This window comes from Dasypus novemcinctus, chromosome 18 (genome assembly GCF_030445035.2).
Source record: "Dasypus novemcinctus isolate mDasNov1 chromosome 18, mDasNov1.1.hap2, whole genome shotgun sequence".
Lineage (NCBI taxonomy): Eukaryota > Metazoa > Chordata > Mammalia > Cingulata > Dasypodidae > Dasypus > Dasypus novemcinctus.
This window is the reverse complement of record NC_080690.1, coordinates 48,527,899-48,555,289: the sequence shown is the minus strand read 5'-3', so window position 1 is coordinate 48,555,289 and position 27,391 is coordinate 48,527,899. Positions and strand designations below refer to the sequence as shown.

The window sequence follows — 27,391 nt, the reverse complement described above, 5'->3', positions numbered from 1 at the left end:
CTGTCGCTGGTTTTACTTGTGGGTCAGGCTGAGAAATACTGAAACACATAATCAAGTTCTTACTCTATTTTAATAGAAAAATCAAAGAGATTGCAGCCTAGCTATGACGTCTAAATGTTCTAAGGCAACAAAACCTTTTTAAGGAGGAGGGGGACTCTTGGTTGAATGGGCAGAGGGGGAAAAAGGAAGGAAAGGACAGCAAACTTTCCCCACCTAACCTTCTGCAGATCTCTCTTTATGGTCTGTTCTGAACCCTCAAGCAGAAGTGTTCAATGTAGAAACAGTGAAAATCTAGAAAAATGAAAAGTATCCCTCACATAAAGCCCATGTACCTGCGGGTGCAGAGCAGCTATATCTTCTTTTGCATGTCCTCTAGTCCTGGAAACAGTACCCCCGAATTGCACCCAATGATGGCACTTCACCTAACAGTGACCTATGTTTGTTTTTTCAAAGAAAGGCAATATTTCACACATCAGTCAAAAACACATAGGTATGTAAGTTATTTTAACAGCAAGTGTTTTCAAAGCTATAAATATATATGAGGAGACTAATTGTAAACTTCTCCCAGAAACTCAAATCCAAATTCAGGTTGCCATGTGAATTCAACGATAATAAATTACATCCTTCTAAGTAGAGCATGCACTGTAATAAAACACCCGCCCTAGAGAACTTGGAAGCCCTGGTCCCAGCTAAAAGGATTCATGCCTTTAGAATCCTGAGCATATATATTATTTTTCTGTCGGTTCTCTCAACTTCTCTCAATTACTGATGTTCCCTAAGTAATGAATTTTCTAGGGTTTGATGTGTGATTATGGCTATATTTTTATCTATATGTTTTGTGGTTCTTGTACTTAAGCTTTTTGCTCACAAATCCTTTATTAAAAGTACTAAATTGTAAAAAGCACATTCATATTTCATTCAGTGTTCCATGCAGAAATGTGAGTTTTTTTCAGCAAACACAGCTGCATAGCAAAAGTCACCATAAAATAATAAAATAGATCTCAGCACTTGGACCATTGCAGCCCAGAAGTAAGTTTACTGGAACTAGATTTCCCAGAACATTCCATCTTCCTTCTAAAACAGACTCATAAGCTACTTTTCTAATTTTCAAAATCAAGATCACAGGTTGCAGCTTCACTTTGGATCCCCTGATGCGCTTTTATACAGAAGTCAAAAGAAAACCCATAGCTCTTCCAAACTTTGTAGACCCCACACTGAGACACTCCATAGTTTCCATTTGTTCTATCAAAATATTAGGGGTAAGAGTCTTACAAACTCAAGGCACACATATCCATCGTGATATTCATGGTTCTTTAGATCTTTACTCAAAATGAATAAGCATGGAAGCAGATGTGGCTCAATCAATTGGGCTCCCATCTACCAGGTGGGAGGCCCTGGGTTCACTTCCCAGGGCCTCCTTGTGAAGGCAGGCTGGCCCACGCCCGTGGAGAGCTGACACAGCAAGATGACGCAACAAAGGGAGACAAGCAGACACAGAAAAACGTGCTGTAAATGGATACAGAGAGCAGACAGCAAGTAAGCAGCAAGGGGGGATAAATAAATTAAATAAAAATAAAAATAATAATAATAACATGAATTACCTTAAAAAAAAAAATGAATAAACAGACAAAAGAGAATAACCTCACTGTGGGGTGAGAGGGCTCAGATACTGAGCCAGAAAATGTAGTAGACAAGATAAGGGTCTCATCAAATTCTGAGAATTCCAAGGTATTTTTCAGAAATAACAAGAGATGGAGAACCCAGAAGCTGAAATCTGACCATTCCACCTCCAGGAAATGCACACGATTGGCCTGGTCAGTTGGCAAGCCAGTGACCTTTTGAAAAAAATTAAAAAGAGGGTAGAATTAAAACTGCCAATAAGGCGAAGTAATCACTCAACAAGCAGATTCCACCAGCACATGAATAAACGGGTGAATCATATGACCATGTGTCAGTTGTAGTTAGTAAAATAAACGAATCTGATAGTAAAAATTGGAGGGGGAAAAAGGTGACCCTCTGCCAAATCAAAATCATAAATATTGGAGCAGGCTCAATGCTGCAGGAGGGACAAATGGAGAAAGGGCATGCCCACAGCACTGGTTTCTCCCTGCCTAATGTCCAGCCAGTGTCAACCAAGGCCAGGTCAGATGGCCCCCGAGTCCCAGCCTCAGTCCTGCCTGGAGAAGTCCTCCAGGTGACCAGATAACCAGACATGGGCTCCCGAACCCTAGGCCCTGGGTCCAGGCCCAGAGCTACCGAATCGACCCAACCTGACCAGGAAAATAGGTGGCAGGCCAAAACATCTGTGTCCCACCCCACAAAGAGGCCCAAGCCCTGCTTTCTGCTTCCAATTTGGTGCTGTAGAAAAGCAGCCCCAGCTTCCCCAGGACAGAGGAGCTGAGGTGGCAGGGTATATCTTAGGGGCTTAAATCCAGGGCTGGCTGAGCAGCCTGGGCTAATTCTCCCTAAGAACATTAAATGCTCAGACGCTCACAGCTTAAATCACACCTCCATTTTCAAAGCACTTTCGTTACTAAATTCACCGAGGTCTCCCCACTCCTCTCCCCCACAGGGAAACAAGCAAATTTACATCCTGGCTTTGTACAAATGGGGAAACTGGGGCACTCAAGAAGGGTTCCCGGGGTCAAGTGAGGATACCAACTATTTCCCCCTTGTCCTCCCTGTGCCCCCACAAGGCTCCTTTGCAGAGTCGCCTCCCCTCACTGTGTTCCCCCAGCTCGAGCTCCACACGGGCTTCCTCAACTACCCTACTTAGAGTGGGAAACCCTCACTGTCCATCCACGCCTAAGAGGGCTACCCTGACAAAGAACCGTGCGAAAGAAGGTGGAGGGGAGGCTTCTGCCTGCTCGTGGGCTCTCTCACTCTCGCTCTCTCACACTCACACAAACACACACTGCTTACACAAGCACCGGGAAGAGGCTCAGCCCCCAACACAGATTCCCATTTACCTACCTCAACCCCATTTTGGGAAACCGAGCCCCAGGTACAAGAATATGCAGCCTCAAGGTCTTAGGACCTACGAGGTGCCATGACTCCCAGCCTCCTGCCTTCCGGGACCTGGGCCTTCCCACTCTTCCCTGGACCACTTTCTTGGGCTCTCAGTGGAAATTCTGCAGAGCTTCAGGTGAACAAAAGGTGTGGGGACAGAGATGTCTGTTTGTACCAAGCTCTGTCTTTGACCCACAGGCCGAGGGACCCCAGGAGTCCTTGTAAAGATGCTCATACCCCTTCTCTGCTGGGGGCCTTAGCTGACTGTCAGGCAGCAGCAAATGGACCTTTGCACCTTGTTACGAGAATTAGGGCCATTTCCCCCAAACTGTGAGGGAAGGTGCATGCTCTGGCCCTCGGCGGGAGCAGGGCCTGTGAGCCATGACCTGTTGCTCCTGGGGCAGCCACAGCCCTCTCACCACCCTGCCCTCATCCACCGGACTTCACAAAAGCCAAGCCCCACAGAACGCCCCCCCCCCAGGTCTCCTCACCTGCCAGCCAGTGTGGGAGCCGGCCTTCTCCTCCCGATTACACACAGGACAACCGCTCTCTCCCTGCACCTCCTTGGACAGAAGCTATGGCAGAGCCTACAAAGCCAGGTTCCACCGCACCAAACCAGGGGTGTGGGGGGGACGGGAACTAGGGTATGAATCTGGCTCCCACTCTGACAAATTCTCTGGGCCTCAGCTTCTCCACCTGGACAACGGCGTGATGTCTTTGGCTCCCTCCCATTAGGAGCTTCTAGAAGGCTCACAGGAAGAAAGCATTGGGAAGCACACATGGGGTTGTGCAGGACAGCCTGAGGGTGGTGGGCTTTGTTCTCTCAGAAGAGGCCCTGAGACCAACAGGCCAGTGCAGGCGGTTGGCATGGGAGGTGGTCCCGGGGAGTGGGAGGTGGGAGGAGGGGAGGAAGCCAGCACAGAGGAATTTCAGTGCACTCACTGAGGGCAGTGGGACCCACCCCACTGGGGTGCGCTGAGACCCTAGATGGGACCCACCCAGAGTGGTCCCACCCCCCAGCCCCCAAGCTTACCCACCAGCTCCCAGTCCAACACTGGCTGAGGGCTGCTCCAGAGGCATCAGCTCCTGGCACTTCTGGCTGCCCCACTACAGGCCACACTCGGGGCCAGAGGAAGTCCCCAGGCAGAGCAGATTCTTAACCTGGAGACCCCCCTGCTGCCTGGAACAGCCACGGCTGTGAGGATAGAAGAGTACCGACAATGTCTGCCAGGCCTGGTTTACACAAAAAAATTATAAAAACAAACAGGTAACGAGACTGTCTTCTAGTAGGCAATCCCCAGGTTGTCTGCTCCCAGAGCAGCTATCAGCCCAGCTGATCATAGAAACTTACTACAAAAATAAACGTCTTTGGAGGCTGTGGTGGGGGAAACCTCCAGCCAGGCAGGGCTCTGCCCTCCTCCCCAGCACTGGGTGTCTTCGTCACCCAGAGCCTGTCTCAGGCACAGAGGCACTACTCACTGAGGGAGCTGGTGGGGGAGGAACGGGGGGCAGGAGGGGATCCTGCCCTCCAAGAGGAGCAGCCTGCACAGCAGAGCTAGGATGCAGCCAGGCCTCAGAAAACCCTTTCTTGGCCCAGAGCTCCTGGGTGTTTGTAAATGACACAAATTCAGAGTGTTTGGAACCACTTGCCCCTCTCATTTATGTGCACCCCCTTCCCAGTCCCTGTGGCATTTCATTTTGCAACCTGAGTTCCTGTGCATATCTGTCTGGCTGCAATCACTTGGTGACATACCTGAGCAGCAGGCTGGGCTGCTGGGGGCACAGGGAGGTTCCTGAGCTAGGGGTCGGGGGGTGAAGTAGGCTGCCGTGGGAGTCCCAGAGAGATGGAGGAGGTGTGGGAGCACACGAGCGAGAAGGAAGGTGCACTTCCTATGGAGGAGCAGGCTAGCACATGGGGGGCATCATCACCAGGGAGGGGTTTCCAGGGCATCAATGGTGACCAAGACCCTGTACTCTGGAGTCAACAGGAGCAAAAGCACTGCTCGGGGCCTTAGCCACATTGATCTACCTGTCGGCCCCCAATGCCTTGTCTGGGTCACAGCAGGCCTTCTCACCATCACTGCTCCTTTACTCACTGCCCCTCAGTTTCCCCATCTACAAAAGGAGGGCCAGCAGTAACCAATATATGGCAGCAGCCTGCCAACCTTCCCCATTCCGTGCCCAGGCCAGACATCAGTAATCAATTGCAGCTCACAGGCCCTCTGAACCCACATTCTTTTTGGTGCTCCAGCAGTCAAATGCAGTTGAAGGGGATTGGTATTTGAAGTGAAATCTATCTGCCACCCCCAAACTGGATGACCTCCAAGTGTTCTCTTCTGGAGTCTACAACGTTATAGGCTGAGTGAGGGTGAGGTCGCAGCCCACCGGCTGCCAGTGTAGTTAACCAGGAGCAGGCAGAGGAGGAGCCATCTCAGGGCAGGGGCTGGAAGTGGGAGATATAAAATAAATAAATAAATCTTTAAAAATATATTGGTGATGATGGGGGTGAGGGAGGGGTGGGAATCTGCCCTCCACCTCAAGAGAGTCCCACAGACTCTGCAGTTCTCAAGCTGCTCCCATCCTACGGCTGTCACCAGACGTGCCACTTCCCCTGGGACCCCCACATCACTCCTGTAGGGGCCTACACATGCCTGCCCAGAACCAAGAGCCCCAGAGACACCGAGAAACCCCGGCTCCGAGTCCTGGGGCTGGTCCCAGCACAGTTAGGTCTGGAACTCCCACCCCCCTGAGAGGGGGACGGGAGTGTTGCCTCCTACAGGATGGAGTAAGGAATTGCAGAAAACCAGTACAATGTGCTTTAGGCTTTGAAAAAAAAATCAGGCTCCCTATTTTTTTCATCATTACACTGGTGATACATGCATCCTATTTTAAAATAACTCTTTCTGTCTTACCCCCAAACCTTCTTATTAGTGCTGGAGAAAATATTGTATACAAACAGTTATTATAAAAAATTATTTGTATAATGTGCTAAAACGTGCTCTACATCTTTATTTAGCATAGTCTCTGGGAAAGGATCTCAATCCCTAATACCTTGACAGGGACTTTCGGGGCCACTGCACAACCCCTCCTTGGAGACAGAGGTGGGGCTGGTTTTACCCAGTACACACACACACCTGGCAGGGACCTGGCTGCACCCAGCCTGTGATTCCTACAGTCCCTGGGCTTTTTTTTTTCCCAGCATCATACATTATATTTAAGTCTCTCCAGCAATACAAATTTCAATTTGGCCAAGCTCTTTAATATTAATAGTTGTCAATCCAAATGCAGAGTGCATAATAAAAAATTTAATCGAAACGAATAGCTCACATATTTCTCTACCTCCTAAATATAGTTACCAATTAGACAAAAGATTTGGTTATATAACTTGGTAGAATTAAGGCCACCTACTAAAGACCACCGGTCAGGGCTGGGAGAGCCAAAATGCCTGATCCCATCCTGTTAATTACTTTTAAAGAGAAGGCAATCTCTTGCCTCATGGTTCCTATAATTCACAGGCACAAACGATGAACATACAATCCACAGGCGTACCACTCAGGGGAGACTTTAGATCTCAATCATGATCTAAAGTTATCAATAACAATAAAACCGTCATTTCTGTAGCACTTTCCAGTTGGCAAGTCCATCTATTGAGGCTTCTCAGTTAGGAGGGGACTGGCAAGGTCACCACCGCCACCTCCACTCCCATTTTGCAGGCCGGGATAACTGAGGCTCACAGGGGCCAGGGAGCTGCTCAGCGTGTTACCACTTACGGGGTTGAGGAAGCCATCCCCAGTGCACTCACCACAGCTTCCTGACCTCCTTGGACACAGAAGCGTCCACCACACGAGGCTTTTTATTGATTGTGAGAGCCGCATCACTGTTGCTTTTGTTCAGAACCCATGCATGCCACTGGACCAGGGTAGCACCTGTCCCCCAAGCATATCCAAATGACTGAGAATGACTTCTCTGTTCGGGCAGGGACAAAAGAGGATTTTCCCATGTGACGGCAGAAGCTGTGTTTCCAGGGGTGACCCCTGACAATCCAGTACTCCACAGGGTCACTGAGCTGGAAGGGTCCCTGTGCTCACACGGAATTCCCCCCCCCCCCTTATCTTACAGCAGAGAAAGCAGCCCCGAGGGTGTGGCCAGGGGCAGAGCTGATTAGCGGCAGAGCTGGGACTAGAATCTATTGATTCACACTCACACACACAACCTACAGCTCATTCCCTCCCTCACTTGAGCCCTCAAGAGTTGGGGGGTTCTAGGCGCTTAGAACAGCCCTGACCAGGCTCCTCCTGTTGCCGTGCACCCTGCATTTCTTCTGCAAATGACTCCAGGCGTCTTTTGTGAGCTGCTCAGGGCTCTGCCCTGAGCTACATCAAGCAGGAAGTTTAAATGAAATGGCTCCCAAGTTCCTTAAATGGTTTAATAAAACATATACTGACTGCAATGTGCAGTTTATAGTGGCAAACTATTGCCCCTCAGTTGGGAAAAATGACCTCCAGTCGGCAATATTACTTTCAGCTTCATGATTCGAGTCCACTGTTGGCCATTTCCTCAACCCACCGGGCAATTCTTTTCCATAACAAGGCCGGCCGCAGCCAGTGTGTGTCACTGCCGCCAAAGGTGCCCCTGATACGCCTCCAAACAGCCAGGGCGAGGGCAAGGAGGCAAGCGGAGGAAGCAGTCGCTGCTTGCAGAGCAGAGAGAAGCCAGAAAATAAGGGTGGGGGATTCAGAGAGACTGGAGGAAATTAAATGTGGTCTCAAGCCCCCAAGCTCTGGGTGTGCGTGGGTCCTGCTCAGCAGGAATAGCGATGGGTAATAAGGGATGCAGGTTCAGGGTAAAAATACCCAAATTTCCCAAACATCCTTGGCACCTGAGACCCAAAAATCAAGAAAACACAGGGAGGGGGGCCATATGAATTTCTAAAACTCTGCTACGGTAATAACAAATAGCTATTCGTAGCGCCACTCATCGCAAATGCCATTTCCTATATTTGGTGCTGAAAGGGTTTGGCTCATCTAAAAAAGTACTGGAATCTGGCTGCCAGAAACTGATGACCTTTTATCCTAAACTGTGCACTAAGATGGCTTGTTAAGCTCATTAGTATTATATGGTGAATTAGATGAGACATTTTATGATTTTTCAAAAAAGCCTTTTTTGATATAAAAAAGCAGCAATTTCCTTTTTTGACATTTTTCATCTTTAAGGTAATAAAAATGGCACATGTGTACCATGGCATAATGGATTAATTAAGGAATATTATGTTTATCCTAACTCTTAACCGAGTTGTACATCTTCATAACTCACTCATAAAAATTAATGCATTATCTTACACCACGGGATGATAGATCTGCTATTTTTACCAAACCTGTTCAGAATACATTGCTCTAAATGGGATTATTCTGAGAAATAGTGAACACCGTGGTTGGATATCATCAGTCCAAAATTATATTGTTATTTTAAAGCATTATTATTATTATATATAAAATTGGAGCCTTCTCCCGCCCGTGGCTTTTCCTTGTCAGGCAGTTCTGGCCCTGGAAAGATCAAGCTTCTCCCCCACCTACACTCACAGGCAGCCGACTTCATAGCTCCTTTCATTCACAATGGGTTTGTTGTTTAAAAAACAAATGCATGGCATCAAAGAATCACTGGGCGCTATTTTTTTGGCAATTTCTTTGTGTCTTGATGGTAGATGTGAGTATAAAAGAATATTCATGCAAGATTCATAAAGGCCCCAGATTTCTAAATCAACAGATGAAAAAATCCCTAAAAATAATAATGTCCAGATGTTGCTTATTTAAATGAGCTGTTGCCATTTAATGTTGCCAATCACAAAAGTGATAGAATTTGTGAGTTTCAAGGTATTCATAATTTGCAGAAGATGATAATTTTTTTATCAAGGGAGCACCCAGGGCGATTAAAATAAGTGATTTCAATAAACACAGACGATTCTTTCACGAAGGCTACCTCTGTGGTGTTGGCCTCACCCGCAAAGCCCACCCCATCTCACTGCCGGTTCCTTTTCATTTCCAGGCCCCCTTTCAGGGGAAAAATGTAACTTGCCAGGCCTAAAAAGTAGAATGTTTTCGAATGTGCTAGAAATTCAGAATTAGAGGGAGTCTTAGGAATCATACAGACCCTTTTTCACAGGTGAGAAAATTGAGGTCCAGGAACTCAAAACGTTTTCCCCAGTGCCTGTCATCTGAGAACTCAGAAAGCAGCCACCAGAAGTCGCTACCAGGACCCACTACCAGAACAGCGGCCGGGGCACTCTCCACCCACTAGGCTTAAGTTCAGTGTTACTAGAAGCTCAGGGCCACCTGCACTGCCAGAGGAGCTGGTGGGAAATGGAGAGGCACTGGCACCTTCTGGGACCAACACAATACTCGAAACAGGTTCCACCAGCAGTTCTGAAACTGCTACTGTCCGGTGGTGGTTTGGATCTGCACATGCTTCAGAAAAACACGTCCATTCCTGTGGGTGTGAGCTCATGGCCAGTAGGACCTTTGGTGAGGTTACTTCAGTTAAGGGGTGGCCCACCTCAGTCAGGATGGGTCTTAATCCTATTACTCGAGTCTTTATAAGTGGAATGAAATTTAGAGAGAGAAAGCCTCAGTGGGAGCAGAACGTCATCAGCTTAGAGGAAGAAGCACCTTGATGGTGCTTTGATTGGGTCTTTTCCCTAACCTCAAAACTGTGAGCCATTCAATTCCCATTGTTTATGCCAGCCCTCTACATAGGATTTGCTTGAGCAGCCCGGAATCTAAAACATGCCCAATGTCCCCTGATTCCCAAACTCCCAGATTCCAAAAAAGTTTCTTTGGAATGAAACAAGGAGAAGGAGTTAGCCAACTCCTTTTCCATAGTTTGACATAGGTCATTCAGCGGCCCTGGGCTGCTGCAAGGATCCCCATCCCTACACTGGGGACTCAAGGGCCCCTCATTCAAACGTCCATCAGCAGAATCTAAGGAGACTCCTGGGTGGGTGGTGGGCAGAGCCTGCCACCGTCTGAGAAGTGCTGCCCTAGGTATCAGTCTCTGCAGGCCCTTCTTGGCCATGCCCAGCCCTCTGCTCCACGGTCCTCCACCCATGTAGCAGAGTAGAGAGGGGGCAAAGTCCCGCCACAACTAGTGACATGGGTGTGACCTACAGGGGGACATGCTGGGCACGCCTCCCCTGGTGCAGATGTAATAAAGGGCTAGACTTGACTCAGAGTACGTGGTGATGCCTGAAATTAGCCCATGGGTCAAAAGGGAATAGAGTGCTCAGGAGGACCTAGCACGTTTCCCCAAAGAAGGGCATGTGGTCCTTGGGAAAGACTGTACCCAGGACCCCACTGGCTGGCACCTGAGCATCCTGGCTATACTGCACATGTGACAATAAAGCTGCAGGCTCACAGCAGGCATGGGCTGTTCATTTAGACTCTCCAGACCTGGGGGACAATTTGACCCCAGCTCAGGGCCACTTCTTTACCTGAACTGCCATCCTCTTCACAAATTCTATGAGAACAACTGCAAAATCCAGTCCTCCAAGGAGACTGCATAGGCTACATCCTTGTGCCACCCTGCAGAAAGGATGATGCCCCTCCCACCCCTGGGAGGTCGTAGCAGAATCTCTGTTGGTTCCTCTCCTCTCTTACAAGAAGATGTCAGACATCTGAATCAAACAATCTTTTTAAAGTTCAGTAATAAAACCCTCCCGGGTTCAAAAAAGAAGTGGCTTAGGGTCAGACATGCTCTATTAAGAAAGGCACTTAAGTAGAAATTCCTTTAAATTGGATGTAAACTTTCCCCACACATATCATCTCCAGGCATGCTAAAAGATTATAAAATTGCATGTAGAAATACTTTGGCAATAAAGTGTCTAATAATGTCACTGTAGAGTTTCCAAATCAGTCTTTCATTCAATCCATCTAGTTTTAAGTTGAAGATAGAATACCGACAAACCGAATGGAAGATGCTTGAGTTTGATGGGTCCTGGACTGAACTTCAGGCTTCAAGAGACTTTAGAAAATCTCTTAGAGAGGGTCTCAGTGCCAGAGTTCCAGTGGAAGCAGCAGTGAGACTCTGGCCGGTGGGTGGGTCTTTCCAGGCTGGGGAGCCCATGAGTGAGCTTTGCTGTCCTGCCTTCCCCCCTTTGCCAAACACCAGTCCGAGTGACAGAGGGGAACCCAGTGCAAGAGCAAGGAAGACAGCAGGTAGCTCAAATGAGGGCCAGAGGATGCTTGCATTGTCCCCCACATCCCTCCCCAGGGCCCAGATGCCACTCAGAAGCCCACGTGCCTACCTGTGCCTCTCTGGCCCCTAATCAGGGACACCCCCACCTCTGACACAAGCACATTAGGTGAACAGGCAGGAGAATCCGCCTCTAACATGACATCTCAGCAGGAGCCCTCCACGTTGGACACATCCTGAGCCCCCCGGGATGCTGGGGGCAGGCAGCAGGGAAGGCAGAGCGAGCCAGTACTCTGCAGTCAGAGGCAGCCGCCGCAGAGGCAGGACCTAGACCCTGGAGGGCTCTGTCCCTCTCCTGGGCTGCTTCCCAGAGCCCCCTCCCAGACACCTTTGCCCAAGCCAGGGCTGAACACAGCACCTCTCTCATCCAAGAAGGAGCAGCCCAGCCAGTTTCCCCAGGAGGCGTTGGCCAAACAGGAACTTTTGACAGAGAAGGGACAGCCACTCAGCCGTGGCCTCAAGGGTCAGCTGCTGCAGGCAGCCAGAGGCTCTGAGCACTAAGGGCTTAGCCCCATCATCTGGACAGGGGGATGCCGGGCCTGGAAAGGCCCATGGAGCCCTGCTCTGCCCTCTTCCCAAAGCACCACCTGGGACCAAGTGTTGGCAGTCACACTCCATGGCCCTATCAACAAGGGGTCTCTCTTCCCTTTTGCCTCAACAGTTCCTGCTTTCATCTAAACCAGGAGGCAGCCTGGAGTCCTTCTCTCTAAAATGGGTAATCCCAGGCACTTATGTGCAGATCATGCATATAAAACCAGGACAGGGCCTGGCACTGGAGTCAACAGACAGTTGCCCACTGCTGATTGCACCACGAGCTGAGCTGCCCGACACCGGGCCCCATGGAGGCCTCCCAATAGGTGTCAGCTTCTGTACTGCAAGAGAGAGCCGGAGCCTGGCCATGAAACACTTACTTCAAGACAGGACAGATACGGTGCAAAAGTGGTGGCATCTGGCAAGGAAGATGGCGAAGGATCTTGCCTGGTTTTCTTCTAAGTCAGCCAATGAACTTCCCTATCAGGAAAACTCTTGCCTTTACTTGAGAGGTTTTTCTACCCACAGGCTTTTTTCAAATGAAAGCCCACCGAGGGAGCTGAGTGTGGGAAACAGATGCTGAAAAGGGTGACATTGGCTGGTGGAGTGGGTGCAACCCGGAGCCTCCAGCTCCCCACTACCTCAAGTTTAACGACTACCAGCTGGCTGCCTCCCATGAACCCAGACGTTCTCAAGGTGCAATCCCTGGAGCAGCAGCAGCAGCCTCCCCTTGTTGGAAATTCAAATTCTTGGGTCCCCCTCTAGGCCTTCAGAATCAGAAGATCTGGGCTGAGTCCCAAACTCATGTCTTAACCAGCCCCTACCCCACCCCCACCCCTGGCGTTTCTGACCCCCCTCAAGTTTGAGGGCCTCGGGATTGCACCAATGGCTCATAGTGTGAGCAGCTGCACACCAAGGCATTCTGATTGAATTGCTCAGGAGAACGGCCCAGACGTTGGTGGGTGCTCTGTTTAAGACTCAAGAAGAGCCTTACAGCATGGGGTCCAAACCACTCACCCCACACGCGGGACCCTACGGCTGCTTGGGTCTGAGGTAACCTTGCTTATGTCTCAGGGTTGCCCAGCTCAACAGCAGCAGGTCTGGGGTCAGAAGAAGGCCTCCGCAATGCCCACCGAGCCTCTGTCCAGGCAGGTGTGCCTTAACCTTCCCTTGGAACCTTCTCCCAGCCCTCAACCTGAGGCCTGGGGAGGAGAAGAGGGACAGGGGCAGACCCTCCTAAGGAAGCGGGACCTGGGAGGTGCCTGGGGGCAGCCAGCTGGGATTCCCACGGGGCCTTCCAGAACCTCCCAATCCCCTTCAGGGAAGGTGTGGGGGAGTCATGGTCATCAACTGGGGCATTTGCCACTCATCGTTTATTAATGGGGGACTGATCGTATTTAGGGTGTCCCATTTCTAGAAACTCTGAGGTCAAATTTAAGCACAAATGTGTACTTATTGGGGCCTGGAGAGGAGAAACAATCGGGTGAATGATTCCAGTATAGACCATGTTTACATTTGAGCATCAAACATTTTCTCAAATTATATTTTGTTAAAAACAAAAGCTGTATGGTTGAAGTTGGCTCACTCAAAAGAGTATCATTTTGTGCTATTAACTATTTCAAGACAGAAAATAATCCACATTGTGAATACAAGAAAACTAAGGCAAGGAAGACTTTATTGTTTCATGGCAGAATTTTTAGAAGACCATCAAAATGTCATCGGGGTAGGGAAAATCCAGCACATTCCTATCCCCGACTCCATCAACAAATACACATATATACACACTCCACTGTCTCAACGCAAAGTCCCCTCCCCTCTGGGCAGTAAGTTCCTCAATGTCACAACACATCACATCCACCAAGACTGAGCATCAGGACCTTCGATAAAGGCTTAACGGTCAGTTGGCAGAGAAATAGAGAGAAGGGGAGAGCCAGATCGAGATTAAAGACCAGCTGCCACCACCTACTGGGCCAGTGAAGATCAAGACCAGGTCAAGACCCAATCTGAATCTTTAAGCAGAAAAAAAAATTCATAAATACAAATACAAGGGCATATGTTATCACAAATTTCTCCCACTTATCCTCAGGTACAAAGCAATTATCAGACTAATCCATTCCTCAAATACTTTCCAAGTGCCACCTAGGTACAGACCCTTGCTTGAAACAGCATTGCCAGTTTTCAAGGATGAACCTCAAAATTCAGAGTCACTACTGTCTTTCTTGCAATGTGCTAATGTGCCGATCACATTATCATCCTACAACTGAGATTATCATACTTTCCTTTGTGCACAAGAAATTGAGCCAGAAAACTGTAAAGGTAAGAGTCCAGCTCTGCTGGACTTAAACCACAGCCAAAAGTTCATGAAAAACAGTGTTGTGCTTCACACTGCAACTGCTTTAGCCTATTGTTGAAATGCAGTAGTTACTGGTGGGAAAAGTCATGCATTCTCAAACATGAAAGGAGAACCACAGCCTGTTTGCTTGAAATGGACTCAAGACCAGCCATTCCCTGGAGCCCTCAACACTTCCTAAGTACTTGGATAGATGGATTATTTCCATAATCCACACAAATATGAAAAATCAACTAAGACTTTGCTCTCCATTGAAGAAAGAACAAATAATGACCCATGCTTTGTCCTCTGTATCCAGCAATATCAGAAGGCTCCTGGTACCAACCCTACACAACACTTCAAGACATGGAGGGGGAGCAGATATGGTTCAGTGGTTGAGTACCTGCTTCCCATGTACAACATCCTGGGTTCACTCCCCAGTACCTCCTAAAAACAAACAAACAAAAGAAAAAAACAGCTCTCATTGGGGAACAGATGTAGCTCAGTGGTGGAGTGTCTGCTTCTCATGTACGAGGTCGTGAGTTCAATCCCTAGTACCACCTATTAAAAATTTTAAAAAAGAAGAAAAAGAAGGAGGACCTGGAGGATGGAGAAGCTGGCAAAGAGAGGAGGAAGCAGAGAGAGAAAACAGCTAGGTACATCATTAGCTACAATGTGCCAATGGACCTTCAGAACTTGGGGCAAAGGAGAAAGGAACTTGGGGCTGGCCAAAGAAATCTACCCTGGGGTTTACACCCAGGTTCTGTAGTGGAAAAATGAAAGCAAGAGACTCAACCATACACTGCCCTGTGTTTCCTGGCTTCCTTTCCTCTGGCTTACGAAATAATTCACTTTTTTAATGCAAGAAGACGTTACAGATGGGCTCGGCTCTTTCTCTAATCCTGAGGAAATGCTGTGCTCCTGGACATGTCAGCCTCCTGGAACTACGCCCCTCCTCTAGAAGAGCTGAGAACTCGCCCTGCCACAGGGCACAGGGCCGGCAGAGTTCTCAGAATTGAAACAGAAGCAAAAAATGAAGCTCGGCTCACCCATCTTCCCATCTCCTTCTCTCTCTCCATTTGCTTCCTCTCCCAGTAACATCACATTTGGGTACAATACATTTTTTCTCAACTACACCTGACCTCAGGCTTACTAAAAACCCTGCCTGAAGTGGTGAAGAAGAGGCCAAGGCTGGGAGTCGCTGGGGCAGGGATGTGAATCCTGATGTGTGACTGTGCAAGTTATTTCTCTCCTCTAAGCCTCAGTTTCTTTGTTGCAAAGTGGATTAAATAAGATAAAGAGTAAAATCTCTTACCCTAGGCCAGGGTCAACCAATGTTTTCAACAAAAGTCCAGATGGGAAATATTTTAGGCTTTGCAGACCACACAGTCTCCATCCCAATTACTGGACTCTACTGGTATAGGGTGAAAACAGTCATGGGAGGTACCTAAATAAATGGGAGTGCTAGGTTTCAATAAAACCTTATCGAGGGACACTAAAAATTGGAATTTCACGTAATTTTCAAATATAATGAAATATTAGTTTACTCTGGGTTTTTTTCTTCAACCATTTAAAAATGTAAAGACCATTCACAGGCCGTACAACAAAAATTTGGCCCACAGGACATAGCTTGCCAATCCCCAAGCACTATAAACATTCAAAGAAAACAGAAACTAAGTGGAAGGGATATTAGGGTCTAAGTAAAAAGAGTGTGCCAATGCAAGTGAAGACATTTTCAAGATTTACTCTTCAAAGTCTTCACCAAGCACCCGCTCTGGGCACCAACCCCTGCCCCAGCCACCCAACCTTTCTCACCACTGTCAAAGAGGAATCCTCCCGCGAACCTGGGCAGACACACACTTGGTACACTGGGGTGCCCGGGGATCTGGCGGGGGGCAGTGAGGTCCTACGGACCCTTGCAAGTTCACTCATGGAGGTACATCCCTCCTTGGAGTGGTCAGTGATCTTGTCCGGGCCAGAAAAGTTCAATGACTACAAGGGTGAGTTTAATTATATGTTGTTGCTGACTAGCAGTGGTTACGATGGTCCAATTACACATGTAATTTATCAGCAAGATACTTGCATACATAATAAACCAAAAGCAAAACATAAAAATTTCAGTGGAAGCTAAAAATATTAAGCTGGGCCATGACGCTCAGCAGTCTTATCTGCAAGGGGGAGGAAGAGAACTTCCTAGGGCCTCCCCTTCCTTTTTAACAGCTGGCTATTCCCACCCACCAGGACCACGTGGCGTCCATCCGAGGAATGTGCTCCCCAAACACCAAATAAATCCCAGGCCTCCAGCAGTGTGTCAACCAACAGTGCTCCTTCACAGAGGAAATGCTAGGAGGAGGAGGATTTAGGAAACTCACCACCTTTTCTGAGGTCCTCTGAACATATTAACCAAGTCCCTTGGACTGCTGGGAAGACCACATGCCTAGCAGCATCCTGGGGTCCCCAGCTTGGGCATGAGGCTGAGGGGAAAAGTTTAATTATCTGAAAAAGGCCTCTACTTCCAATGATCCTGAATAAAGAGTGGAAAAGTAGCAAATATGACAAATCAGAGAAAAGGAAAACAACAGCAACAAAGTAAGCAACGTGCTTACTTTGAGGTAAGCATTGCTTTAAGCACATCACATAAATTACCCATGCAACCTACCACATTGTCTTGAAAGTCATTCCCATTTTACAGATGAGAAAACTGAGGCTTGATGATGTCAAGTGCCTTGACAGCCATGTAATGACAGAGTGGCAGAATGATTCCAAGGTTGCCTTGCTATAGTCGCCAAGTTTAGTGGTTACCTCTGTGCTGCATTATTTTCTTACAGGTCCTGCTATGATGTTCATTGAGCATTCATTTAAAAGCCAAGGATTTTGACTGTCCCCAGTGCTGGGAATAAGTTTTCCAATATGCTAGTCCTTTGCACGTGCCATGCCTGGGCTTAGGAACTCCAGAGGTTTTGCCTGTCTCCCCAGGATGGCCCCCAAAGAACATGAAGCACACTGTAAATTATAGAATCTTCCTGAGTTGTCTGCATAAGAAGTCTTCTAAGCCCCAAAAATTTCTTGCCATGGCCCACTTTTAGAGCAGTCACCTTCTCCTACTCTACCCTCCATGTCTTCAGTCCCAATACCTGCATATATACCATGGAGAACTTTTAAAGATTTTTGGGCAACAGTGCTTCCACATGGTTTCAACTTTCACACATTGCCCAGTTCCGTCCTAGACATATTTTCTTTTTCAATTTAAAGCCTGGATTGGAAAGAAGATATGACGATAATGTCTTGTCATAACTTACCATTTTGAGTTTAAAAACGTTTGGGAGAACAAGGGATCAAGAGGTGGTAGAAAGCAAAAGTGGGGGTCTCATTTGAACCATTGGGCCCACTGTTCTAAGGTTTCTCTTAGTACTTGAGATAGAGTCCCATCCATTCACCTATCCATCCATCCATCCATCCACCAAAGATTTATTGAGCATCTACTATGCATCGGGCACCATTCTAGAAACCGGGGAAATAACACTGAACAAAACACACAAGGCCTTTCCCTATGGGGCTCACAGGTAGTGGCAGAGACAAACCAGAAACCAGTAAAGAAGTGAACGGGTCCCAAATTTCTTCCTGCGCTAAACATCACTATGTGTTTAAAATCTTCCAAACACAAAGGTAAATCAGAGCCATTTTCTCACTTGTCATCATCAAGCATCAGTTGTAAAAACAAACAAGAGTGTCTTATATGGGAATACTAATAGTACAAAAATGTTTTCTAATGTGGCAGAAACATCTGAGGGCAAATACTTCAGGCAATATTTTTATGACAAAAGCTTTATTACTCATCTTCTCTATTCTTGATTTAAATATATACACATATGTGGGTGCACATGTATCAAGACTCAAGTATTTCAATATAAATTTTGTATTCAAAATACTTTTCCTGATTTCAGTTGATTGCACACTTCGAGCCAATGTTGCAGCAGTAATTTTTGTTCTGAATCTAAAACAAGGATCACTCTCACTCTCATTCTCTTCTGTGCTCAACAACCTCTCCTTCCTCCCCTGCCCCCTATCCCTTGGAAGCCCAAATAGTCAGGCTGAGCGATATCAAGGGCCAAACCTGTTTCTTCCCATTTATTTTTCTGCTGAAGGTTTCTGGGGCTTTGGAGGCCAAGGTGTTAGCTAAAGCTACATCACAAATGCACCGGGATGGAAGGACAAACCTTCCCACTTCGATTTGAGTGTGTAATTGTTTGAATACATCTCACCTGCGCTACAATAATGTCATCCTTCGTTGACACAGATTTTCGAGCCCTTCCAAACGGTGGAAAGTTATCAATCATGACTGGGATTATAACGGGGTTTAAGTGGAAGATGCTAAGACTCTGGCCCTTGCTAGGGCTGGTCTCTGTGACAGGGTAGGAGGGTGAAAGAAGTAAGAGCACTGGATCTCAGTCGAGGAAAGGACACAGAATGTCGTCGGCATCCACACATTTTCTCTCTAAATGCCCAAGGTGTCCCAAGAAGTGCTGTGAGACTCTGAAACTCCAGCTGGGATTCCCCTAAACCCAAAAATATCTGCTTATATTCCTAACCCCTTAGCCCAGCATTTCTGAACAGGGGTTGACTGTGCCTCCTAGGGGACATCTGGCAACTTCTAGAGACACCTTCACTTGTCACAACAGGGGGGACAGGGATTCTGCTAAACAGCCTACAATGCACAGGACAGCTCCCCACAACATAGAATGATCCGGGCCAAAATGTCAACAGTGCCGAGGCGGAGAAGCCCTGCTTTAGACCCAGAAAGGTTAAGCTGATGCCAGAAGGAGGAAAGGATGGGTCAGGAAGGCGCCTTGCCTGGAGAGTGCTTGAAGCTGCTCCCACTGGCTGTGTACCCATCCTGTTCACCAGCAGCCTGGAGCAGGTGACAGAAGAGAGGATAAAAGAGGGGCGGGAAGAAAAAGAGACTTGGAGCAGAATCACTCACTCTCATGCCTTTTGATCTGAAACCCACCTCCCTTATTACAAGTTAGAAGAGACTGGAAAGCCTGCAGTGTTTTTTTTTCTTTAAGCCACAACAACCCAGGCCCGACACAAACAAAGTAATCTCCCCGCTAGATCGCCGGCACTGTCGGACCTCTTGCCTGACAGATCACAACAGAGCCGACGGAGGCAGAGTTCACCCATCAAGCCCATCCACATGGCCGAGATGACTAAGGCAAAGAATTGTGAATTTCATTAAATATGTTAAAGGGGGAAAATCAGCTTTGAAAAATAGTAATCCTGTCTTTCAACAAAAATATTATAGGAAGCTATGAATTTGGTAGATCCGAATAGGATGTTGGTACATGTTTTACTAAGGTAATATAATGGCACACTATTATTAGATCACATTAATCATTACTGTGCCAACGGCACTGACAGCCCCACTGAAAAGGATTGAAAGGCCTGGTAATGGATATAAATTACCCATTGTGTGATAAAAGGATTTTTACTAAGAAGGTAAGAATAAAACAGCACATTTCTAATATAACTGTTGTGTAAAAACCAAAATAAAAGTAATCCACAGTCAGTAATATCCACAAAATCAGAAGTAAGCACTTTTTCAACAAGATAGAGTCACAATAAATAAATATATATATATTCAGTACCATGTAAAATTAATTTCTGAGTGCACAATTCTGCTATCAATTTCCCCGGTTTATGTGGTGACCTCAGAAGCACATGGTCAGGAGAAGGTGGGTTTGGCTAATTAGATGCGAGGGGGAGTTTATGGAGATATCAGGGGCAGCCTCCAATGCGGCGGTCAGAGACATCAAAAGCCTGCACTGCCCTGCCTTTTTTATTTTATTTAAGTTTTCATCAGCTCCTATGCTGGGAAGGCACTTGAGGCTGAGTGTGTGATCTCAGTATGACTGGGAGCCACGCATGTTGCTGTTCTGGGACAGGTGTCCTCTGAGACCACTGGACCCCTCGAGAGGTACAGGGGAATGGACAGAGGCCGTGGCGGCCTTGACTCGTGGCAGCAGCTCCACCGGCCCACCATCTCTGCAGTCTGGTAGAAAGTGACTCTTAAGGACATTCCACAAGAGAGAAAGAAGCCAGCCTCCCAGGAGTTGGCCACCTCTGTGCCCCGTTCCTGAGACATGTATGCCCATCCCACCCCAAAGATCCCAGAGATCTTTGAATCTAGAAGCTTCCCCTCAGTCCACAGATGGAAAGGGGGTACCTGGGAGAGCTCTTTCCCAGCAGAAGGATCTACAAGACCCAAGGAAGACAGCCTGGGCCCACACCCCATCCACCTTCCCAACCCCCCCCCCCACTCAGCCGCCACTTCAACAGACCACAAAACAAGGCTCCTTACCAGGCTAGTCTTAAAGCAACGGATCTCCCTCCCAGCTGAAGGACAGTCTTAAAGCCGTGGTGGTCAGGAACTGCAAAAATAAGACCTGTTAGAAATTTTAAAGGTCAAACACATTGACTTCAATAAGACACACAAACAGCATTCACCCTAGGCAAAATCTGCTGGGTTGGTTGACAGTTTAAAATTATTTGATAGCCCCACCACCCCAATTCTTTGAGCAATTTTAAAAATGGGAAATATGTGACCTTCATTGCAATGAACCCAATTTGCTCAGCTTCTTCTCAGTGGGAAAATGCCACCTGCCAAAAAAAAAAAAAAAAAAGTAGGGGGTGGGGCTCCAAACCACTTCTTCTCTAGATGGGCCAGAAGAGGAAAAAAGCAAATAAGGGTTCTTTTCTCTTCCATGCTCTCTCTTTCTCTCTCTCTCAAATTCTGCAAATTAGGGTTTTGCTTTTTCCTCCATGATTTAAGAAACCCCCTACAGTAGACAGAGGAAAATTCTTTCCAAACTTCAGTTGGCCAAGCCCATTCAGCGATCTGGACAGTACTCCATGGGTCCAAATCAGGAACCAGCAACTGAGGCTTCAGGATGTTGTATTTGGCATCAAAGTCTTCTCTCCTGAACTAAGACCAGCAAAGCAGCAGCCAATTCCATTTTTGCTTCTTTATTCTGTTCTAGAACTGAAATGTACCCTGCATCGATGATCTCATCCACCATGGCATGCTCAGATGAGATAAGGGCCTAGGGGGAAAGCCGAGGTCTGGTCTGCAATGGCTGCAGAGCTGCTGGCTTAGGGAATCACACATCCGCCGACCCCAGCACACTCCTTGGTTCAGCTCACTCCTCAGGAGCTGCACAATTCAGAATCTAATTTGTTTATCATGTTACAGAAGGGATTTTATAGGGCAAGCAAAAGTTCCCTCTTGATAGATTATATTTTACTGTAAATTCTAAATTCTAAATTAAAATTCTAAATTTATAGAACTATAATTCTAGTATGGGTTCAAGGACTTCTGCAAGTAGGAAGCCAGAGATGCATCTGGAGTAAGGGGCCATGGTGGCAGTGCCAGCCCACAAAAACTGAACCTCAAATCAAAGGTTTGCAACACACCATCCAGTTCCAAGATTCTTCTCTGGCAACCAAAAAGGTGTTTGCCGACTGTGTACTACAAGTGTTTTCTCAGAGTGCAACAGGGACGTCGCTATTTGTAAACACATTTCTACATGCTTCTCTTGTAACATAAAGCAAAAGTTTACATCTCAAGCATCCTGCGACAAGCAAAGAAATTACTAGGTGTCCTCTCTCTCTCTCTCTCTCACACACACACCTCAATCATTATTTTTTACACTTTATTTTCTTCTCTATCATTCAACATTAAAATCTAAAGAATGGGAAACAAATGCTGGATGCTATGCTTTCCAAGCTTCCATTAGAGCCCTGAGCTGAACAGGTTCCCAGCACCAGGATGGCTCTGAGAAGACTTATTTGCTTTGCTCACAAAACTCCTTCTGTTTAGGGAAAGGGGGTGGGGTCGCAAGAGAAGGGGGTACAGACTCAGATTTCATATCCAAATTCAGGACTTGCAAAACTCTCATTCTATTCTCCAGGGGCTTTGTAAGTTCCAGTGACAGGGAGAATACAGGGAGGTTTCATCTCGGGAAGTCCACACCTGGCCATCCTTTGGCTTCACCCCATTGATCTGAACATCAACGTCTCCTGCAGTCTGTAAGCAGGGCAGTGATGGGAGCAAGCCCCTCAGGGTGTAGACCCTGAATCGTTACAGGCCCCAGCACAGGGTGTCGCAGCTACCTTGGAGGCAGTGCCCTCTTCGATGCTCTCCCAAATTACTAAGGGGGGTTATCAAAAGGTGGCTGACCTGCCGGGGCAAGGTTAGCCCAACACACTCACTGCAAGCATAGCAGGGAGCCAATGATTAGAGGCCTTAGAGACGTAAATTGAGTTAGTTCCATTTGTGCCTTTCTGAGCCATTCTATATAGGAGTGGGCTCCTGGTGTCTGGTGTCGTTAAAATCACTGCAAGTTGGGGAACCACTGAGCAACTCTGGATTCAGAGGTGGGGAGCAAGGAAAATGCCAGTGCAGTAATTCTGTCTTCTTCAATGAAAGCAACAGCTCTTTTGGTACACGTAAGTAACTGGCATTTAGCTATCATCCAATCAGTGACGTAACAGGGGCAAGGCCCGGACCTGAGACCTCCCCTCTGCCCAGGACCCCACAAGAAGCTCACATGGAGAGGCCTGGGGGCTGGGGGGGACGTGGCCATCCAAGAGATGCTGCCCATAAGCCCAGTTTGGTGCAGCTACTTCCAGATCAGAGAAGGAGTGGGAAGGGCAGATTACAAAGATTATGTGCAGCAGAAAGCCTGGCAGGCATCAAGGGGGAGGGGGTGGGGGCAAAGAGGGCAGCCACCCCACCAAAAATAACAAACAAACTACCTTCACGGACCTGTTTCAACACCTGAAATCTTACCACTCTGCGTTAGTAGCCCCAGCTTCCCTTTTCAAACGCAAATCAGGCACAGATTCAGGCATCCTCAGCCACCTGCACCTGAGGGCAAATGAGTTTAGGAGACCCGTCCACTCAGTGCTCACAGACCTCCCTCCTGGCATCCATGGCCAGGTCTGCACGGAGGCAGAAAGGCTCACTGTACAAAGTCTGGGCCAAGACAGTAGGGCAGAGGTGGGGCATCAGCAGGGGAGGGCACCAGTGAGCTGAGCCCCCAAGCCAGAGCAGAAGGCAGGTCTCATGGAGACAGCGATGGAGCAGGGACAGAGGCAAAGAAGGACAAAGGCTCAGAGGTCTTGGCTTGGGGGGGGTGGAATTTTAAGAGCCAAAGAAGGGCAGAGCGGCTGTTATTCTGAGAAGGGGGCAAAAGAAGGTTCTGCCAGGGTCAGAGGGGAGGATCCTGAGCACTGGTTTCCGGGGTGAAAATTTTCTGGGATAGGGGAAGGGCAGGAAGTAGAGGGTGCTGGGGAAGGGAGCAGGGAGAGGGACCTCATGGAGCCTGACGTCCTTCAAAGGCCCCTGGAGGAAGAGGAGGCAGGGAAAGGATGGGGAGCTGTGAGAGGGGGCTTTGAAGGGAGGTAGGGAAGACAGAAGACTTGGGGACACAAGACAGAAGAGAAAGTGGGGAAGCCAACAGCAGCAGACCCATGAGCACCTATCACTACGAATTCTGCAGGCAGAGCAGTGGCCACCCAAAGTCCACTCCTCACTGGACTCAGACCGATGGCTGGCCCTGCTCTGGGACCTCTACTGCCCAAAGGAGGAGGGCCTGAGCAGGCAGGACAGAACACAGGGCCCCCGGGCGACGGGGCATGCCCCTTTCTTCACAGTTCTCTTGGGGACAGATGCAATGGGAGCTCTAAGCAGAGCACCAGTTTCCTGCAGAGGTCCCAGAAATCCCCTCTGGGCAGGTGAGAGCCCAGCTGCAGACTTGAGCCTGAGGACACAGGGAGAGAAGGTAATCAGCGGATCCAGAGGTGAGCGGCAGGTGTGGCACCACCACCACCACCAGTGCCCTCTGTACCCAGCCCCACGTTTAACACAGAGAGCCTTCCTTGAGGCAAACAGGCAGCTTTCCCAGGACTGCTGCACACCCGCCTCCCTTTCTACACCAGGACAACTTGAAGACCACAGTAGGAGCAACAGAAGTGACCATTTACTGAGGGCATACCGAGAGCAGGCACCATGCGGAGGGCTTCCCACACAGAGGGTTTCCCACGCATCACCTCCCAACTCACAGCACAAGTGCTGTTTCAGATTCCCATCTGGGTCCCTAACCCCTGACAGATGAACTTGAGCTCAGTAAATATCAAATGGATGGGAGGGAGGGAGGAAAGAAAGGAAAACAAGAAGGAAGGGAGGTCGGGAGGTAAAGAGGAAAGACAAGGCAGAGATAGAGGATAGACGAGGGATGAAATTGTTAGGAAGAGAAGATGGGAGGGAGGGAGTTTAAAAACAAGGAAGGAAGGAGAGGGGGAGGAGGAAAAGGAGAAAATGGAAGAGTACGTACAGATGGAAGAATGGAAGGGTTGATGGTGGATGGAAGGAAAGAAGGAAGAGTGAGTCGAATTCCATCCTGCCCAGTCCATGTCCTGCTCCAGGTGGGGAAGCAGGATATATTCCTGCAGAGACAAAAGCTCACTCTACCCCAGACCCAGCAGCAGGAGCAGGGCTGCCTGCTGAGGAGACCAAGAAGTCCAGGGCAGACAGGCGCCACATCAAATGCTTTCCTTGCAGAAAAGAGTTGGGAAGGATTCAGAGAGGGACTCTGCCAGCCAAACTCTGCCTAGGGAAAGGTGTCACCAGCAGGCCCAAGAGGCCAGGGTGCAGTGATGCCTAGAAACCTCTCCCACCAGTCCTCAGAACCCTCATCTCCTGGGAACCAAAGATATCCTCTTTCCAGAAAAGAAAGAAATTCCAAGCAGGGCCAGCCGTGAGTGCAAAGGCCCTGGGGTCAAGAGGAGATGCACTGCTTTTAAGGAACTACAAGAAGGTCCATGCAGCCAGGGTGAGAAAATCAGAAAAGATCCACATCATGAGGGGCCTTGTCGGGCATGGTGAGAAAATTTGGATTCTATTCTGCACCGTTACTGGGTTTTGAGCAAGGGAACAACATGATCTGATGTACATGCCAAAAGGATGGCTCTGGCTACTGGGGAGAGAAGAGAGGACCTGTGCAGAGGCAGAGAGACCCGAGGGGAGGCAGCTGCCATTATCCAGGGGGGACGGGACGCTGACTTCACCTGCTGTGGGAGCCGTGGAGATGGAGAAAAGTGATCAGATTCATGATGTGTTTCAATACAGAGCTGAGCGGGAAACCAGGAAGAAGAGCTGCCCAGGGCCAGCCTGGGCTCCTCCAGCCCAGGGATCCTGGGCCAGCCTACGCTCCTCCAGCCCGGGGATCCTGGGCCAGCCTATGCTCCTCCAGCCCGGGGATCCTAAGCCAGCCTGCGCTCCTCCAGCCTGGGGATCCTGAGCCATCCTGGGCTCCTCCAGGCCGGGGATCCTGGCCCAGCCTGCGCTCCTCCAGCCTGGGGATCCTGGGCCAACATGGGCTCCTCTAGCCCGGGGATCCTGGGGGCACAGGGCACCAACTCCCAAGCCACCTGCAGCCTGGGGCTCCCTTCCCGGTTCCCCCACACAGAGCTCCTGAAGGGGAGGACAAGGCCCAGGGAAAGTAGGGTCCCTAAGGCCAACCATAACCCTGGAGGGCAGACCTTGTCCCCCAAGAAACGGTCGCCCCTTTTGAACTTCTGCCCATGTGGTTGTCCAAGGAGTGGTTAGTCAACAGAGCCACAGAGCATCCCAACCAGAGAAAAACAGTTCTTCCCTAAACCCCATCAGCCCACCCCACGGCGTCCTGCAACCGCTGTGCTCAGGCCTCCAAACACAGATCCTAGCAACTGTGTGTGCACATGTGGCCGTGTGCACAGACACGCATGTGTATGTGTGTGTTTGTGCACGTGTGTGATGTGCAGCCAGGGGGTGGGGATGGGAGTAACAGCTTCCACCCTACCCAGAGCCCTGCATTCTGGGACACAGCTGAAATATTGTTATAATAGAGGGTGCACTGGACTGTCCAGACATGCTTCCAAAGGAAGCCTCTTCTTTCACATTAGAACAAAAATAACTTTGAAGGGGAAGTTATTTGATACCTGTTCGATCAAATGCTTTCAGGATATACAGACATCAGACACTCACACGAACCTGAGACCCTGCGCTATGAGACCAGCGCAGGGTGACAGAGGAAAGGAGAGGCGTCTTCTCGTCGGGCTGCCTGCCCAGTGCATGTATTTTTACATGCTTTAGCATGAAAAAAAAAGCTGAATGCTCAGAGCCAATCAAATTACATCCCTGTCTCTTTAATAAACAAATCCATGTGCACATTAACAGTGTTGAAAATTCAATTTAAACTCTTTGTCTGTTGCTGCTTACTCTAAAGATGGTCTTTCTTAAACAACAGAACACCAAGGAGTCGTTAGTGCTCTCTCTTCATTACTTCAAAAAACCAATCATTAGACACCAGAGTATATACGTAATTAGAAAATCACTTCCTTTGCAATCCAAGCTAAGTAGTTTACATACTGTAATTACAGGGACAAAATCAATTTTTAATCATTTCCCTGATTGGGCTCATCAGCTCTGTGGGAACATTGTAACCTGCTTGTTGTGCAAAAGCAACATCTGGGCTAAAACAATTACCCTTTGTTTGCTACAATATTCCTTAAATCTTTTTGCTTGCATAAAAAAAAATGAAAACATGAAGACAAGATATTTGGATGTCTTTTTGTCCTTGATCAACATATATCGGAAAGTTCTCCTCGTGACGTGAGTTTAATGTTCCCCGGAATTTACGGTTTAGCAGTACCCATCCAAGGAATGTATTTTTTCAGGGAGATAAAAGTATCTGATTGTTTTAAAGATCCATTCAGCTGCCTAATTGTTCCATAGCTAACACATGGTATTCAAACAACCCACACATTACAAAAGCTCATTTGGGTAATCATGGGCAACTATTATTGCGATGGTTTACACTTTTCTAATACAAATGAATGGATTTTATCAAAATTTTTTTAAAAAACTAAAAAGCTGAGTATGTGTGAAAAATAGTTGGTATGAATTGGCAAGGCGAGGCTAAGCATTTTGTTCTCTTAATAGGAAATGACCTCATTTACACTGGAGTAATAATTAGTACTGCTTCACTGACAGTTAAGAAAAAAAAAACTTTCCCAGTATAATAAGGCAGCATCTCCTTTGTTAGGAGATCTACATTGATTATTAACCCTTGCCAAGAAATTCCAAGTTTAACTCTACGTTCCACTGAGCTCAGGCTTGCTGGCGAAAGATAAGAATAGCTGTTTGGAAACCGTCCCCTCTCGCCCAGATTTCCAAAG

The 27,391-nt window shown here is 48.1% G+C and overlaps 1 protein-coding gene across 21 annotated transcripts in view; it reads right to left on the bottom strand.

Annotated features, from left to right (window-relative positions):
• Nucleotides 1-27,391, bottom strand: part of ZNF536 (zinc finger protein 536) — a 418,028-nt gene that overhangs the window by 346,131 nt on the left and 44,506 nt on the right. For 19 of the 21 annotated variants that reach the window (XM_058280088.2, XM_058280094.1, XM_071209189.1 and 16 more), the window contains exon 2: nucleotides 20,472-20,541. The exons of the other annotated variants lie outside the window; for them this stretch is intronic. The gene's annotated coding sequence lies outside the window, so the exon portion shown is untranslated. The remainder of the gene's footprint in view (nucleotides 1-20,471; nucleotides 20,542-27,391) is intronic. 21 annotated transcript variants of the gene reach the window in all.